This window comes from Vipera ursinii (assembly GCF_947247035.1).
Source record: "Vipera ursinii genome assembly, chromosome: Z".
Taxonomy (NCBI): Eukaryota; Metazoa; Chordata; class Lepidosauria; order Squamata; family Viperidae; genus Vipera; species Vipera ursinii.
The window spans coordinates 117374280-117388178 of record NC_139517.1 but is presented as its reverse complement, the minus strand read 5'-3'; the positions used below and the strand labels follow the sequence as shown (position 1 = coordinate 117388178).

Sequence of the window (13899 nt, the reverse complement as noted above, 5' to 3'; positions counted from 1 at the left end):
ATGCTCCTGATGAAGGAAGCATTAGCTCATAAAAATTTATACCATTCATCTGTACTCTTTAAAATGTCTGCAAAAGATTTACTTTAAAAGACTTGTAACAGTTAGAAAATAGAAACCAACTGGAATGGTCAGCAACTTTTCTGTAAGCATACAGTAATTAGCTACATAATTGTATAACATAACTCTTTAGACTGCAGATACTTACATATATCCTCTCAATTGGAACTGATGTTTATCCAGAACAAAAAATTAAAGGCGTAATCTAGAAGCAGTTGCTGAAGGATCAAATGGGTCTCCTGCAAACTCACTTCTGACACAAAACTGCTGCTAACAGACTGTAAAGAACACATACCTACTACTAGACTGTCGAGGTCAGTGCTTGACATAGCAAGGATTAGACTATCTCTAGGTCAGTGCTTTCATTTCAACCTTGCTGATTTTTCTAGAGCTCTGCTACTTTGGTCTTTGATAAACACCAGAGATTAATGAAAATGTCAGCTACTTATTTTCACATTAAATGGAGCAGTGTTTTAGCTAGTCACAGTTAATACTCTAGATGGAAAAAGATTCTCTTTACGCTTTGACACGTTAGTAAATGACCTCACATATATTTACTTTTGACCCTGCAAACTATACTCTGACAACAACTGCACCACTGTCAAGGATGACATTTACCTAAGTACCATATATGATATAGCTGCTAACATTCTCAATGAATAACCTGTTGATTAAAGATTTATAGTGTTACACTAAAAAAAAGTTCCTCTTGTCTTAGAGATGAATTATTTCTACTGTAAGCATACCTCCTTTATTTCTAAAATAAGTAAATCTCGACACAGTTCAAATTATAACTATAAATGGCTTATATACACTTTATACATATTGTTATATGTACCGAGCATCAAACCCAACAAGAAAAAGTTCTTGTGGGAATGACATACAACCAAGGTAAAATACATTTCTTTTTGATGACATATAACAGGAGGTAGTTTTCAGTCTACTATTGTGATACATTTAACTTTTCTTCTTTAACTTTATTTTTTAAAAGCCAAAACAGAGTCCATGATGCCTATGCCAGCAATTAATCTGTATAAATCTGCCACATTAGCTTTTCCAATTTTTTAATCCCATTTATATCCCGCCCTTCTCCGAAGACTCAGGGCGGCTTACAATCTAAGCACAAATCAATAGGAAGGTTTATGTACAAGGCATCCTTACATTCCCTTTTAAAGCAATACAAAACAAAGCTGCCATACAGAGTTCAGGGAGGCCAGTGAATTCAAGTCTTTCAGTTTAAAGTATACTAAACGTTCGGGAAAGCCACCTTTTTGCTATTCCTTACAATGAACTACTAAGACGTGACAAAAGAGGTGTGTCAGTCCAAGAGCTTTGGTATTTTGAAGTTTGATGTTAACCCATAACTTTAAGGCTATCAGAGAGAAAGTCACAAGGATTTCAATGGCAGAAGAAAACCAAAAAAGAGAAATGAACCGAAACCGACGGGACTCCCTCTTTGGGTTAGGAAAGAGGCAAGGTAGCCAGCAGGCATATGACCATTTGGGGCGACAGCTCTCTCCTCCCCCCACCCCAGGCTTTGCGGAAACATGAAGCCGGCAAAGATACAAAGGGATGGGCAGCTTGGGATGGGGAGGGAAGACCCATCTCAAACCCAACGTTTCCTTCCCGCGAAGGCCGCCCGCGGAGACGCAGTGCGGAGCTGCCAGTAGAACCAGGCCTAAATCCGGACCCATCCACTGAGGCCAGCCCCGCCCCCGTGAGGGCCTCGGGTGAGAAAATGGCGGTGTGGGGGGAACTCGGAAACGGCGGACAGAGGAAATGGGGCCTTACTCACCTGTCAACCCAGAGCTAATAAGGCCCCGGCGGGCCGGAAGAATCTCGCTGGAAAGTCGGGTCAGGAATTTTGGCCTCTGCTGCCTCTGCTACCGCCGCCGTCGCCGCCGTCGCTCCCCACCGCCGCCGCCGCCTCCTCCTCCGCCGCCGCCGCCGCCGCCAAGTCCCAGGAAGGGGGTGAGAGAGAGAGAGAGCGGGGAGAGGGGCAGAGGCGGCGGCGCCCAGGCGGGGGAGAAGTGGCGGCAGTGGCGGCAGCAGGGAGGAGGAGGAGGAGGCGGCAAGCGGCAGGGGAAGGGCGCGGAGCGGCGGCGGCAGGAGAAGGCAGGGGCGGAGGAAGGGCGGCGGCGGCGGGTCCGAGCCCCGGAACGTTTCGACGGCAAGAAGCAGCGGGAACAACTCGCTCACATATGAGGGAGAGAAAACGCCAGGGAGACCCACGAGCCTCTCTTCCGGCTCCCGGCGGAAGTCCCGCCCCCGTCCGAGGAAGATATTGGTTAATGCCTGCAACTTTGCTCCTCGTCTCTTCCCTCACTATTCGCGCGTACGGCTCTTTCCTTACCCCCACCTCTCAGCGCACGTCCCGGAGGCGAAAGCGCGAGTCTCTGGACGGGGGAGGAGATATAGACCGGCCCGATTCGTGATTGGCTGGCGGGAAAAGCCGTATCTCTTGCGCGCGCGCGCAGAGAAGAGAAGGGGGCGCGGCATGATTTAAGATGAACGGCACGTGAATCGAAGGGGGAGTGAGGTCACCCGACTCTTTCTTGGACCCGCTTGCGCGCGTCTGTGCGCGCGGGGGAAGGGGGGGGGCGGGAGTGTGGAAGAAATGGGCGGAGAAGTCCGGAGCACGCTGCGACCCCCCCCCTCCTCTTTCCAAGAGGGCGTTCTAAACGCGTCTGTTATTTTTCAAGAAAATTGCCCTCCTCTCGGCTTCCTTACTAGGGGAGGAGTAAAGCAGAAGCTTGCCAGGAGTGGTTGCTAGTGACGCGTTGTTAGCGGAGGCTGGAGAGGTGGGCGGGGAGGGGGAAAGAGGCCGGGGATTTCCATGCGAGGCTCAGCAAGGCCAGGAGGAGACGGACCAAGCCAGGCGGGGATTCTCCACCCAAAGCCGGAGCGACGTTTGGGCGCGGGGGGGGGGGTTGATCGCAGCTCTCCATTTGAGACAGAGAGGGTTCCCGGCGAAAGTAACCCAAACTCAGTTAGCTTCCTAACCTTGGCCAAGCTAACTACAAACAGCAACTATCACATACTCGTCGCTCTGATCTACCTTACAGGGTAGTTGTGTATTTGAAGTTGAAAACAGCTCCCCACCCCATATCTTCCTTTGGTGCATTGAGTTTGAATCCATTTCAAACATTTGAATCCATAATGCTCCCTTTCAGATTTGTTTTTTTTTACTACAATTCCTAGCCAATTTGGGTGAGATTTTGGTTATTTTCCAAAATTCTTACCAGGATTGAAGCATGGGTGTACATAGAGCATGCACATACCCTGTACATTGTACACAGAGCAATAGATCTTAAGAGGAAAGTGCCACTGAAGAGGAACATGAATTGGACCATACAATAACAAAATCCTTGCTGGAAGGAAATGTGTAATAGGCATAACTAATCCACTGGAGATTTCTTACAGGAGAAATGCCCCTTCCAAGTGCTTTCGTTCTGTTTGCAGTTTTTTATTTACCAATTGGTTTTGATACATTTTCTTTCTTGTAGATCCAGATCTACATTTGCCTTTCAAAGTATTATCTTGTGTTCCATCTGTCTCTTGTACTGGGCAATTCATAGTTTTCTCCAAAATCTGGATAATTCTGTCCCTCCTTCAATAGATATAGAGTAGCTCAGAGGAACGTTGTCCATAGGGTCGCGATGAGTCGGACACGACTTCGCAGCTAACAACAACAACAAGCTCAGAATTCTTCATAATCTGATTTCTATTACACCACCAGGCACTGGATTCACTTTACAGCCGAACTAGATCTGGGAGCAATCTGGTCAAGCAAATTTTGATGTAGCCTGGACCTTAGATCTAGAGATACAGAAATCTGTCCCAATTGCTTTCAAACTATCCATAAAGCACCTGAAGTCAGGACAAGAAGCAATGGGTGGAAACTAACCAAAGAGAGAAGCAGCCTAGAACTTAAGAGAAGAAGTTAGAAGAATTAATCAGTGGAACAACCTGCCTCCACAAGTTGTGAATGCTCCAACACTGGAGGTTTTTAAAAAGAGATTAGACAACCATATGTCTGAAATGGTATAGAGCAGGGGTGTCAAACTGCTGGCCTACGGGCCGGATGCATCATGCTGAAACCACACCCACCCTATTGCCAACAATGGGAAAAAAGTCACGCTATGTCACAACATGTCATGTGATGTTGCAAGTTTAACACTGGGTATAGGGTTTCCTGCCTGAGCAGGGGGTTGAACTAGATGACCTCCAAGGTTCCTTCCAACTCTGTTATTCTGTAGTGCAGAAAAGCCAAGGCCATGTTTGGTATTTCCCAGCAATCTGTTACTGAAAGGAAAAAGCAATCCCTGCTGTGTTACTGATCCCAGAGAAGCATTTGCATGTATGCAGGTATCTTTAGGGTGCCATAGTTATGGATGAGAAATATTGGTTTTTCTAAGACTGCCCAGGTCTCCTCAAGAGGAGCAATTACGTTTTCCTAATAGTAGCAGCTATAGGAAAAGAAATTTGCAAAAAGCAGTTGAAATTCATATATTATTGCAATGAAGGGGCTTAAAGCCCAACCCATTAATTAAAGAGGCTTTTACACTAGAGGAAGACTCTTCCTACTGCTCCAAGATTTAAGAGACTAAAAAATTTTCTTCAAGATTCTTGTTCATGGTTCTGCTGTTTCCAGAAAACTAAAGCTCCCAAGGCTATAACAAGGATATGTAACTGTAAGATTTATTTTTCTGGAAAACGTTAGGTGGGAATTCTGCCGTAACCTCTGTTTTGAGTCAGTTGTGATTCCTAGCATTATCAGCCACTTTAGAAGTGAGTTGCCACTGTCTTCTTCCTAGGACTGAGAGAGAGTAACTGACGTAAAGTCCCCAGTTGTTTGCTTTATAACACAGGCAGGGCTAAACAAAATTTCCCAGTGTCTAGCTGTTAAGTCGGGTTCACGGATGGAAGAGACGCAGGCGTTGGTGTGTGCACGATCTTTATTGCTGGTAGCGTGGCCTGAACTACCGGACAATGGATACCAGGGCATGCTTTATACCTGCCCAGGTGAATGCCTGACCAATAGGTTTGAACCCTGGTTTCCCGCCAGTCAGGTAGCCAGTCCCTTTAAATCCGGCTTTCCCACCAAACGCAGCTCCTGCACGGAGCTGTCCAGCTCTGCACCTCCTGATGCGGCTGCTACACGTGTATGCCAGCCCAGCATACACTACATTAGCTTGGTGCTTTTTAATAACTACATCAAACTGGCTCTCCACAAAAATGGTTTCATTTCCTTGGCTTTAAAAAGAAAGAGAGAAAAATACATACTTTTTGACAACAACCCAAAGATGTTTTTTTCAAAAGGCAACTGGACTTTTTTTTGTTTTTCCTTGAAGACGTTTTGGTTCTCATTCAAGAAGCTTCTTCAGTTCTGAGGTCAGATGTCAGAACTGAAGAAGCTTCTTGGATGAAAAGTGAAACATCTTCATGGAAAAAGAAAGTCCAGTTGCCTCTTGAAAAAGCACCTTTGGGACAACCAACTTCCCTCCGTCCTGTACGCTCCCACAGAGAGGGCCTCCTCAGGGTACCACCGGTCAGAGAATGTCGGCTGGTGACCCCCAGGGGGAGAGCATTCTTGGTGGGTGCACCAATCCTTTGGAACCGCTTACCAGCTGAACTCCGGATGGCCCCCGACCTTCGCTCCTTCCGGCGTGATCTAAAAACTTATCTATTCGAACAAGCCGGCCTGGCCTGATGGGTTTTGGGTTTTAACATTATTTTAACTAACCTACTACATTGGGCACAGTCATTTAACTTTAAATCTTGTATCCTGTATTCTTATTTTTATTGCCCTGTACACCACCCTGAGTCCTTCGGGAGAAGGGCGGTATATAAATCAAATAAATAAATAAATAAATAAATAAACAAACAAACAAACAAACAAACAAACAAACCATGACCTGGACGACTTAGAATCCCCACAGACTTTGACAACAACCTGCCACTCCCTTTGCAATGCAAGGAGTTCCAAGTGCGCACACTGAATTAGATCTTAAATTTCACAAAGCAAAAACATATCAAACTTCATCTCTTTTATTTCTTTATCTAGAATGCTGTCAAATTCATTATCTAGGAGAAAACCAGAACAAAAATGCAGAAATCAACCAGATTTTGACACACAACATGTGTGTCACAACAAATTAATTTCCTTTTCCAGCTTCCACCTGCAGTTTCTCATTTTGTGCCCTCAAGCTCCATTTTTTTTAATCAACTATTGTTTTAGAGGCTTTCCAGAAAAATCCATCCAGTCAGTGTTGGGATTCAAATATGTGAACAACCGGTCTTCATGTGTGGATGCCACTTCCGGAAGTCCATTTTGGGCCTGGGCAACAAAAAATTAGCTACCTGTCCCGCCGAAGTGGTGCAAGCCAGCCGAATCCCACCATTGCATCCAGTCTGAGCAACTAGCATTCACCTGTCAGCATTTACTGTTGAAACTTTTAAAATAACCAGGCACTGTGAGGAAATTAAGGCATCTCCCCAAACCCTTGTCTCTGATTGATGCAGCCAGTCTGCAGATGGATTCCAGTACAACCTGGATGGCCAACCTAGGATTGTCTTCCAGTCCCATCTCCTTCCTTTTTAAAAATCCCAGCCTGTTTCTTTGAAACCCTGATGCCAATTGTAGATGTCCTCCAGGGGGCACTAGCTGTGAAAGATTTCCAAGAAGGAATTGCTGAAAGTTAGTGTGATCATCACAAGCTTTATTAACAGTACATAGAAGAATAAACATGCTGTGTTCCCTGTGACAAACAAATAGATACATATTGCATTCTGCTATGCACATCCATACCAAGGGGCTGGTTTGTAAAGTTTTATAACCACCATGCTGAGCATGTGCAAAACCGGTTGTGTGAGAAGCTAACTTATCAGCTGATGAAATACCTTTTCTGTGAACTTAATTATCTTCGGACTTTCTATTACCTCTGCATTTATTTGCAGATGCAGCCTGTGCCAATGCTATGCATCTCCCAGGTGGTCTTGACTTACGACCATTTGAAGTTCAAATTGTCCTACGTACCTGAGGGGGTACTTATGATCCATATTCAAAGATCTGAAAATTGGGCCCCCATTGATTGTGTAACTACACTTCATGTACTCCACCAGAATGCATTTAGAATAAAATAGAATTCTTTACTGGCCAAGTGTGAATGGACACAAGGTGCATAAGCTGTCAGTCCCTCTGTGAGGGGATGTGGGGTTTCAGAGTTTGACAAATAAATAAGTTTGGTTCAGTACAGTTGGATTTGCACAAAATGCTAAGCTATCTAGTTCTAAGATGGCAGCGCCTGGAATGGCTGCGGCTGCATTGGCTCTTGAAGGCGAATAGTTTTGGGAGGGATAGTAAGGGCTATAGGCCACATGATCAGGAAGATTTTAATGTGTTTGAGCATCATGGTGGAACTAAGGTAACATACGACATACGACCGACAATCTTTGCTGGCCTGGCGAGTTTCTAGTTGTTTTGGAACTGTTGGTGAGACCGTTAAAAGTTGTTGGTGCTGTTTGAATTTGTTCTACCAGCAGCAAGATCTGCCTGCTGGCCCAGTGATGGATTCTATTGCAAATCAGGGCTGTTTCCAGAGGAGGCAGAGGAGAGGACCTGGAGCTTATGGAGCGAAGGAACTGGATGAGGCTGTCAGCAGGTCCAGAGGAAGTGAGAGAGGCTTTTGGAGGAGTTGGTGGCGGCGGCAGCAGCAGCAGCGTGCTCCAGGGGCGAAAAGAAGCAAGGCCTTTTTTAAGGAAAAGGTGGAAGAGTCAGGATCAGAAAAAGGAAAGAAGGCGAGGTTGTCAGAATACAAGCTAACTTGAGGGCTAATCCACAGGGACCCCCATTTCCATCTGTCCTGTTTGCCATCATTCACTCCCTAGAGACTAAAATGGACAATGTGAAATTTGAGTGGGCCCCGAACAAGGAGTATATATTGGAGGTGGTGACCCTTTGAGAGCTGTATGCAACGAAATTTCATTTTGATGTATGCCGATTGGTGTACATTCAAAGTGACAATAAAGTTATAAAGTTATCATCATAAAGTTATCATCATCATAAAACATGGTTTATGGAACCTAAAGGCTATGCTCACTCGCCACAATATGCCGGTATGAAAGCTGATATAGTACATAACAAGTCCGTCACAGATCAAGGAATGATACATTAAGCCCAAGTATATGATGATTTAGTACAATGTAGATCGCTGAGCCTGTCGATCAGAAGGTCGGCAGTTTGGCGGGTCGAATCCTGAGTGCCGCGTAGCAGAGTGAGCGCCTGTTACTCGTCCCAGCTCCTGCCAACCTAGCAGTTCAAAAGCACGTAAAAATGCAAGTAGAAAAATAGGGACCACTCCGGTGGGAAGGTAACAGCGTTCCGTGAGCCTTTGGCGTCCAGTCATGCCGGCCACATGACCACGGAGACGTCCTCGGACAAGCGCTGGCTCTTCGGCTTTGAAACAGAGATGAGCACCGGCCCCTAGAGTCGGAAACGACTAGCACGCATGTGCGGGGGAACCTTTACCTTTACCTTTAGATGTAGAACTATTTTGGGTTATAAATATGATGTTGGCTTATATTGTATGAACATAACAAATATTTGTTACATAACAAATATAACAAACCAGTTGTGATTTATTTACAAAAAATGAGAACCACACAATAGGGAATTGTTGATATTTTTTGTTTCCATAACATGCCTTGCTTCTTCAACAGCTTTGTACTTAGCCTTAAACTCAGATTTCCATATATTTTTTTGAAGACTTTATAATTCCACAGCAAAGCTGGAACTCCATGGGCAATTATTTCAATTTAGCAGAATTGTGACCTTTTTCCGTTAGTCCCAGCAGGCCTAAACTGAGTAGGAGCTGCGTTAACTATGTTTTTATTAGCAAGTGAGTACCAGTATGTTCCTCCCCTCCTCTTCCCCTCCATTTCCTATAAATAAAGTAAAAGAAGGGTTTGTTCTGCTTCATTGGAGCAAAAGCACAGCACAATAGAAAGCCATTCATCTGCATTAATAGTTGCTGTCCTGTGACATCTTTTTCTACAAAAAATATTCATGGAGTGAGCATTGTTTTTATTGCCAGACTACATGATGAAGCAATGGATTTGGTATTGAAGTGACATGCAAGCATAAATGATGGGCATGTTAGGATTTCCTTAAGGCAGTGAACTCATGGCATTATATTACACATTCCCTTTTCTGTAGTTTTGGTCTGGAGATGTATTGATCCTGTACTGTGTAGTTTTGCCTTCAGCTGGCTTCATCATTCAGTTCTGAAAATCATACTCTTTTCTCCTCTATAGCTATTACATTTATGAACCTGTGATAAGGAATTTGTTGTGCAGAGGTCTCCTTGTGCTACCAAAGAGTTGCACAGACAAGGAAGGGTACTGAGAGTCACACAAGAGTACACTGAGTTGTAAAAGCAAAAAGTAGTTTACTTTAAGGTGGTGTAAAAACAAAAATGCACAGTCAAAATAAACAGTCCAAGTAGCTATCCAAAATACAAAGTCTTCTTACCGGTCAAGAGGTCAATACACAGTTCAGGTAACAGAGCAAAAACAGTAACAGTAGAGCGTAGTGAATTCAGAGAGAGAAAGAATCTAGCTCCCTCTTATGGCCATGAGAACACTTACACACCCATTGGCCAATTAACATCTTAAAGACATAACATAATGGTTAATATATTTTCAACCCAACATTGTAGGCTAACACCATATGCCTAACATTCTCCCCTTTGGGTAGAATAATATATAACTCTTACAATCTAATGCACATTCTTTCACAATTAGCATTGTGTTTCACAGCACTTTGTACCTTCGTAAAATGGTCTGCAATATTTACATCAGATGAACAATACTCTAAGTTTAAACCTATAGGCCGCCACCTAGTGGCCAACCGTATAAGTAGCTGCACAGCATCCTCTGTTTCAGTTCTGTTCCTGTTTGCCTCAATAAAGCAATGTTCCTGTTTGCAACCTTCTGTCTCGCTTATTGCCTGCTAAGAACCAGCTACATAACAGTTGCTCCTCTTTAGATAGGAATTTTGCTAGACTAAAACACAAATCTGCATAACTATTACAGTAGATATACCCTTGGCAAGGCTAGGGAAGGTCCACCTGGGTCTCTTCTTGCATACCAAAGACTTAAGACTTAAGACTTAAGATTCAAGGTTTTGGTTATGATCTTCAAGTCCTTACATGGCATGGGTCTGGGGTACCTCGAGGACCACCTGCTGCCAGCGTCAACTCCCCTCCGCCCTGTGCGTTCCCACAGAGAGGGCCTCCTCAGGGTGCCTCCGGTCAGGGAATGTCGACTGGTGGCCCCCAGGGGGAGGGCCTTCTCTGTGGGTGCTCCGGCGCTATGGAACCAACTGCCGGTTGAGCTCCGGATGGCATTGGACCTTCGCTCCTTCCGGCGCGGTCTGAAGACCCACTTATTTGAACTAGCTGCTCTGGCCTGATGGGGAACGTTAGGGTTTTTAATGGGTCTTTTATTGTTATTGTAATTTTTAACTGGGCACTTGTTTAATTCCTTTTTAATTTTTGTATTGTTATTTATATATGCCCTGTTAACCGCCCTGAGTCCTTCGGGAGAAGGGCGGTATACAAATTTAATAAAAGTAAAGTAAGTAAAGTAATGAGGAGCTGCCACTTTGGTCCTTGGTCCCTCACATTTCCAGATACATCAGCAAAAGCCCTGCCATTCCCTTATAGCACTAATAAAAAACTACAACATGCTTGTTGATGATATTAATACTGATGAAGGTTGATTACCTTTGCTCTCTCCTTTACATCTTTGTTGACAGATAGGCTACAGGAGTGAAGGAGTGATACAAGGTAAAATAGAAGGAAGCAACCACACAGTTTCTTACAACCATTTTGCCCCATGATGTATCAGGCAATATCTGAACGTGGAACTAATGCTCTTTTGAAAAAATGCTAAAAACCTTGTGCAAAAATAGCTGGAATGACAGATTGCAGCTGCCAAAGAAGAGTGTTGGATGATGTGGAAAGCACTCTCTTGATGTACCATAGAGGTTTTTTCCCCACCTTCCCATAATTGGAGCTTGAAATGTCTATAATCAATGTTTATTAAGATATCATCATGATTTTGCCTTTGTTTTATTCTGTCAATCCAGTTGATTCAAGAGGTGGTGTGGGATAGTGTATATGAATTGGAAAATGGCCATTGTGGTTTCACTAATCTTGAAAACGTGCTGATCAGGTTTAAATCTCCTTAGTACTTCAGTTATTATAGATCTCGTTGCTGGTCTGTGCCCATAATAAACATTGATTGATCATAGATCTCTAGACCACACAGGAAAATTGTAGAAGATTTTCAGATTGTTCCTAAGAAAATTAAATGAATGTGTCTGAAAAGTCACCATGATTTGAGGGACTCTTTACTTTAATATGGTTAAATAAATAAATAATGTGGTTTTTAAAAACCTGATACAATTTGCACTTTTAAAATATTTAGCTTTTCTAATTTAAAATGTGAATATTTTTATTGTAAACCATTATTCTTATATTATCCATGAAGTAAACAATAGTGTCCTTCCTTGACAGGGCCATTGTTTTTTGCACATTGCAAGTGTTAATCCTATTTTCATATTCATGAGTTAATGTTGGGATTTGATTAACCTGCTTCTATCAAAAGCCCTCCCATGTTGTTTGATGTAGTTGCCATCATTTCTATTTTAGATAATATGTTCCATTTGGATCATGTATTTTCATGTTGTTTATGATCATGATTACCACTATTACTTGTATGTACACTGAGAACTTATGCACCGGAAACAAATTCCTTGTGTGTCCAACCACACTTGGCCAATAAAGAATTCTATTCTATTCTATTCTATTCTATTCTATTCTATTCTATTCTATTCTATTCTATTCTATTCTATTCTATTCTATTCTATTCCTATTCTATTCTATTCTATTCTATTCTAGGTGCTGAGTTTTATCATCTTAGTAATTCTCTCTGCCACTTCAAACAATCAGCATGGCAGTTTTTTCTTAGGGTGATATTTCACACACTGCCAAACAGGAGGAATAACACATGGAATAGGCAAGGAGACGTTCTAAAGCACGAAATTTGGTTGAAGCATCAGGCAGAGCACATCCAACTTAACCATAATGTGACACAAATTCTGTAAGAAAGGCATATGTATAAACAGCACAAAAATATCTCTTTAGAGATAGCAGAGGAAATAATCAAAATGAAATGTGTTTGGAGCCCTGGTATGGATTCATCCCTGACTTGAACTTGTGTAATTGCCATCTCTTTGCCAGAGAGCGCCTTTTGAAAGCTAAAACATGTTTCTCTACTCATCTAGCTTGCTATCTTTCTAACTGTGTTTACACCAACAATTGATCTGATAGCAGCTGCAGTAGCAAAAGCAGTGTCACACATGAACATATGTGCCCTTGGCTAGTGCCTAAACTGTTTTATTTGAATGATAATCATATAAGGAAAAAAATTATGGCTTCCCAGGCCCTAATCAACTTTTCCAATTATGTTGAAAGTCACATACTCTGTCTACTGTATATAGACCTTCTTAATGCCAGTTGAATCCTGCTTTTCAGTAAATTTAACTATCACAGATGTAGGAGATGATTAGCCTAAGCCTGAGGGAGGGGTCAAGGGTGCTATCAGTCTCAAGTCACTTCACACCCACAAGAGATCTAAGTCCAGCCCACCTTGAATTCCATAGGCTCCTATATATTGCCAATTTGCCTTCACCATTAGTAGTTCTGATTCTTTTTTTATTGAAATGTTTTACAATGCATTTTTAAATACAAAAAACTCCCTCCTCCCCCTCCCCTCTCCCCAACCCTCCCCTCCCCTCCCCCCTCCCTAACTTCCCAGAGCTGAATACAGGGTATAATAATACAAACATAAACTAAAATATGCTAACAACAAAAATAACACATTAAGTTCTATCGGACTTTAACTCTCCATAGTCATAATATTAATAAAATAACAAATGACTAATCATACATCATAAAAATCCACTACTTATTCAAATGCTAAATGAAACTTTTTAGTCCCATATTTATTCTGAATATATTCAATCCATCTTCTCCATTCCACAATATATCTCTGTTGCGATTGATCTTTCAAATATGCCGAAATCTTTGCCATTTCCGCCAAATTGGAAACTTTCAAAGTCCACTCTTCTATAGTCGGCAATTCCTCTTTCTTCCAGTATTGCGCAACTAAAAGTCTTGTCGCCGTAATTAGATTCAACATCCACTTAGTGTCTATTACGGTAGTATCTGTAATAATACCCAATAAAAACAATTGTGGGGAAAACTTTATCCTTTTCTTAAATATCTTTTGCATATTCCACCAAATTTTAATCCAAAAAGCTTTAACCTTTTTACAAGTCCACCATATATGAAAATATGTTGCATCCTCACAACCACACCTCCAACATTTGGGCTGGCAGTTCGGATACATACTTGCTAATTTTTTAGGGTCTAAGTGCCACCTATAAAGCATTTTATAAAAATTCTCTCTTAAGTTTTGGGCCTGTGTAAATTTTACATTTCTAACCCAGATCTTTTCCCAAGTGTCCATTGTTATAACTTCTTGAAAATTCTGGGCCCACTTTATCATACAATCTTTAACAAGTTCCGTTTCTGAGTCAATTTCTATCAATGCACTGTATATCCTTTTAATATGTGCTTGACCTTGATCTCTAATTTGTTTTACCAAATTTTCATCAGTCATCGAAAAGCCAGCTTTCTGGTCCTCTTTCCATCTTGCCTGTAATTGCCCACACTGAAACCAAGTTTGTACAATCTTTTCTTCTTTTAAAAT

General features: G+C 42.4%; 1 protein-coding gene across 6 annotated transcripts in view; it reads right to left on the bottom strand.

Annotated features, from left to right (window-relative positions):
- Positions 1-2297, bottom strand: part of LARP4B (La ribonucleoprotein 4B) — a 54251-nt gene extending 51954 nt beyond the window's left edge. For all 6 annotated transcript variants that reach the window (XM_083377880.1, XM_083377888.1, XM_083377890.1 and 3 more), the window contains exon 1: positions 1853-2297. The gene's annotated coding sequence lies outside the window, so the exon portion shown is untranslated. The remainder of the gene's footprint in view (positions 1-1852) is intronic.
- Positions 2298-13899: the final 11602 nt, after the last annotated feature.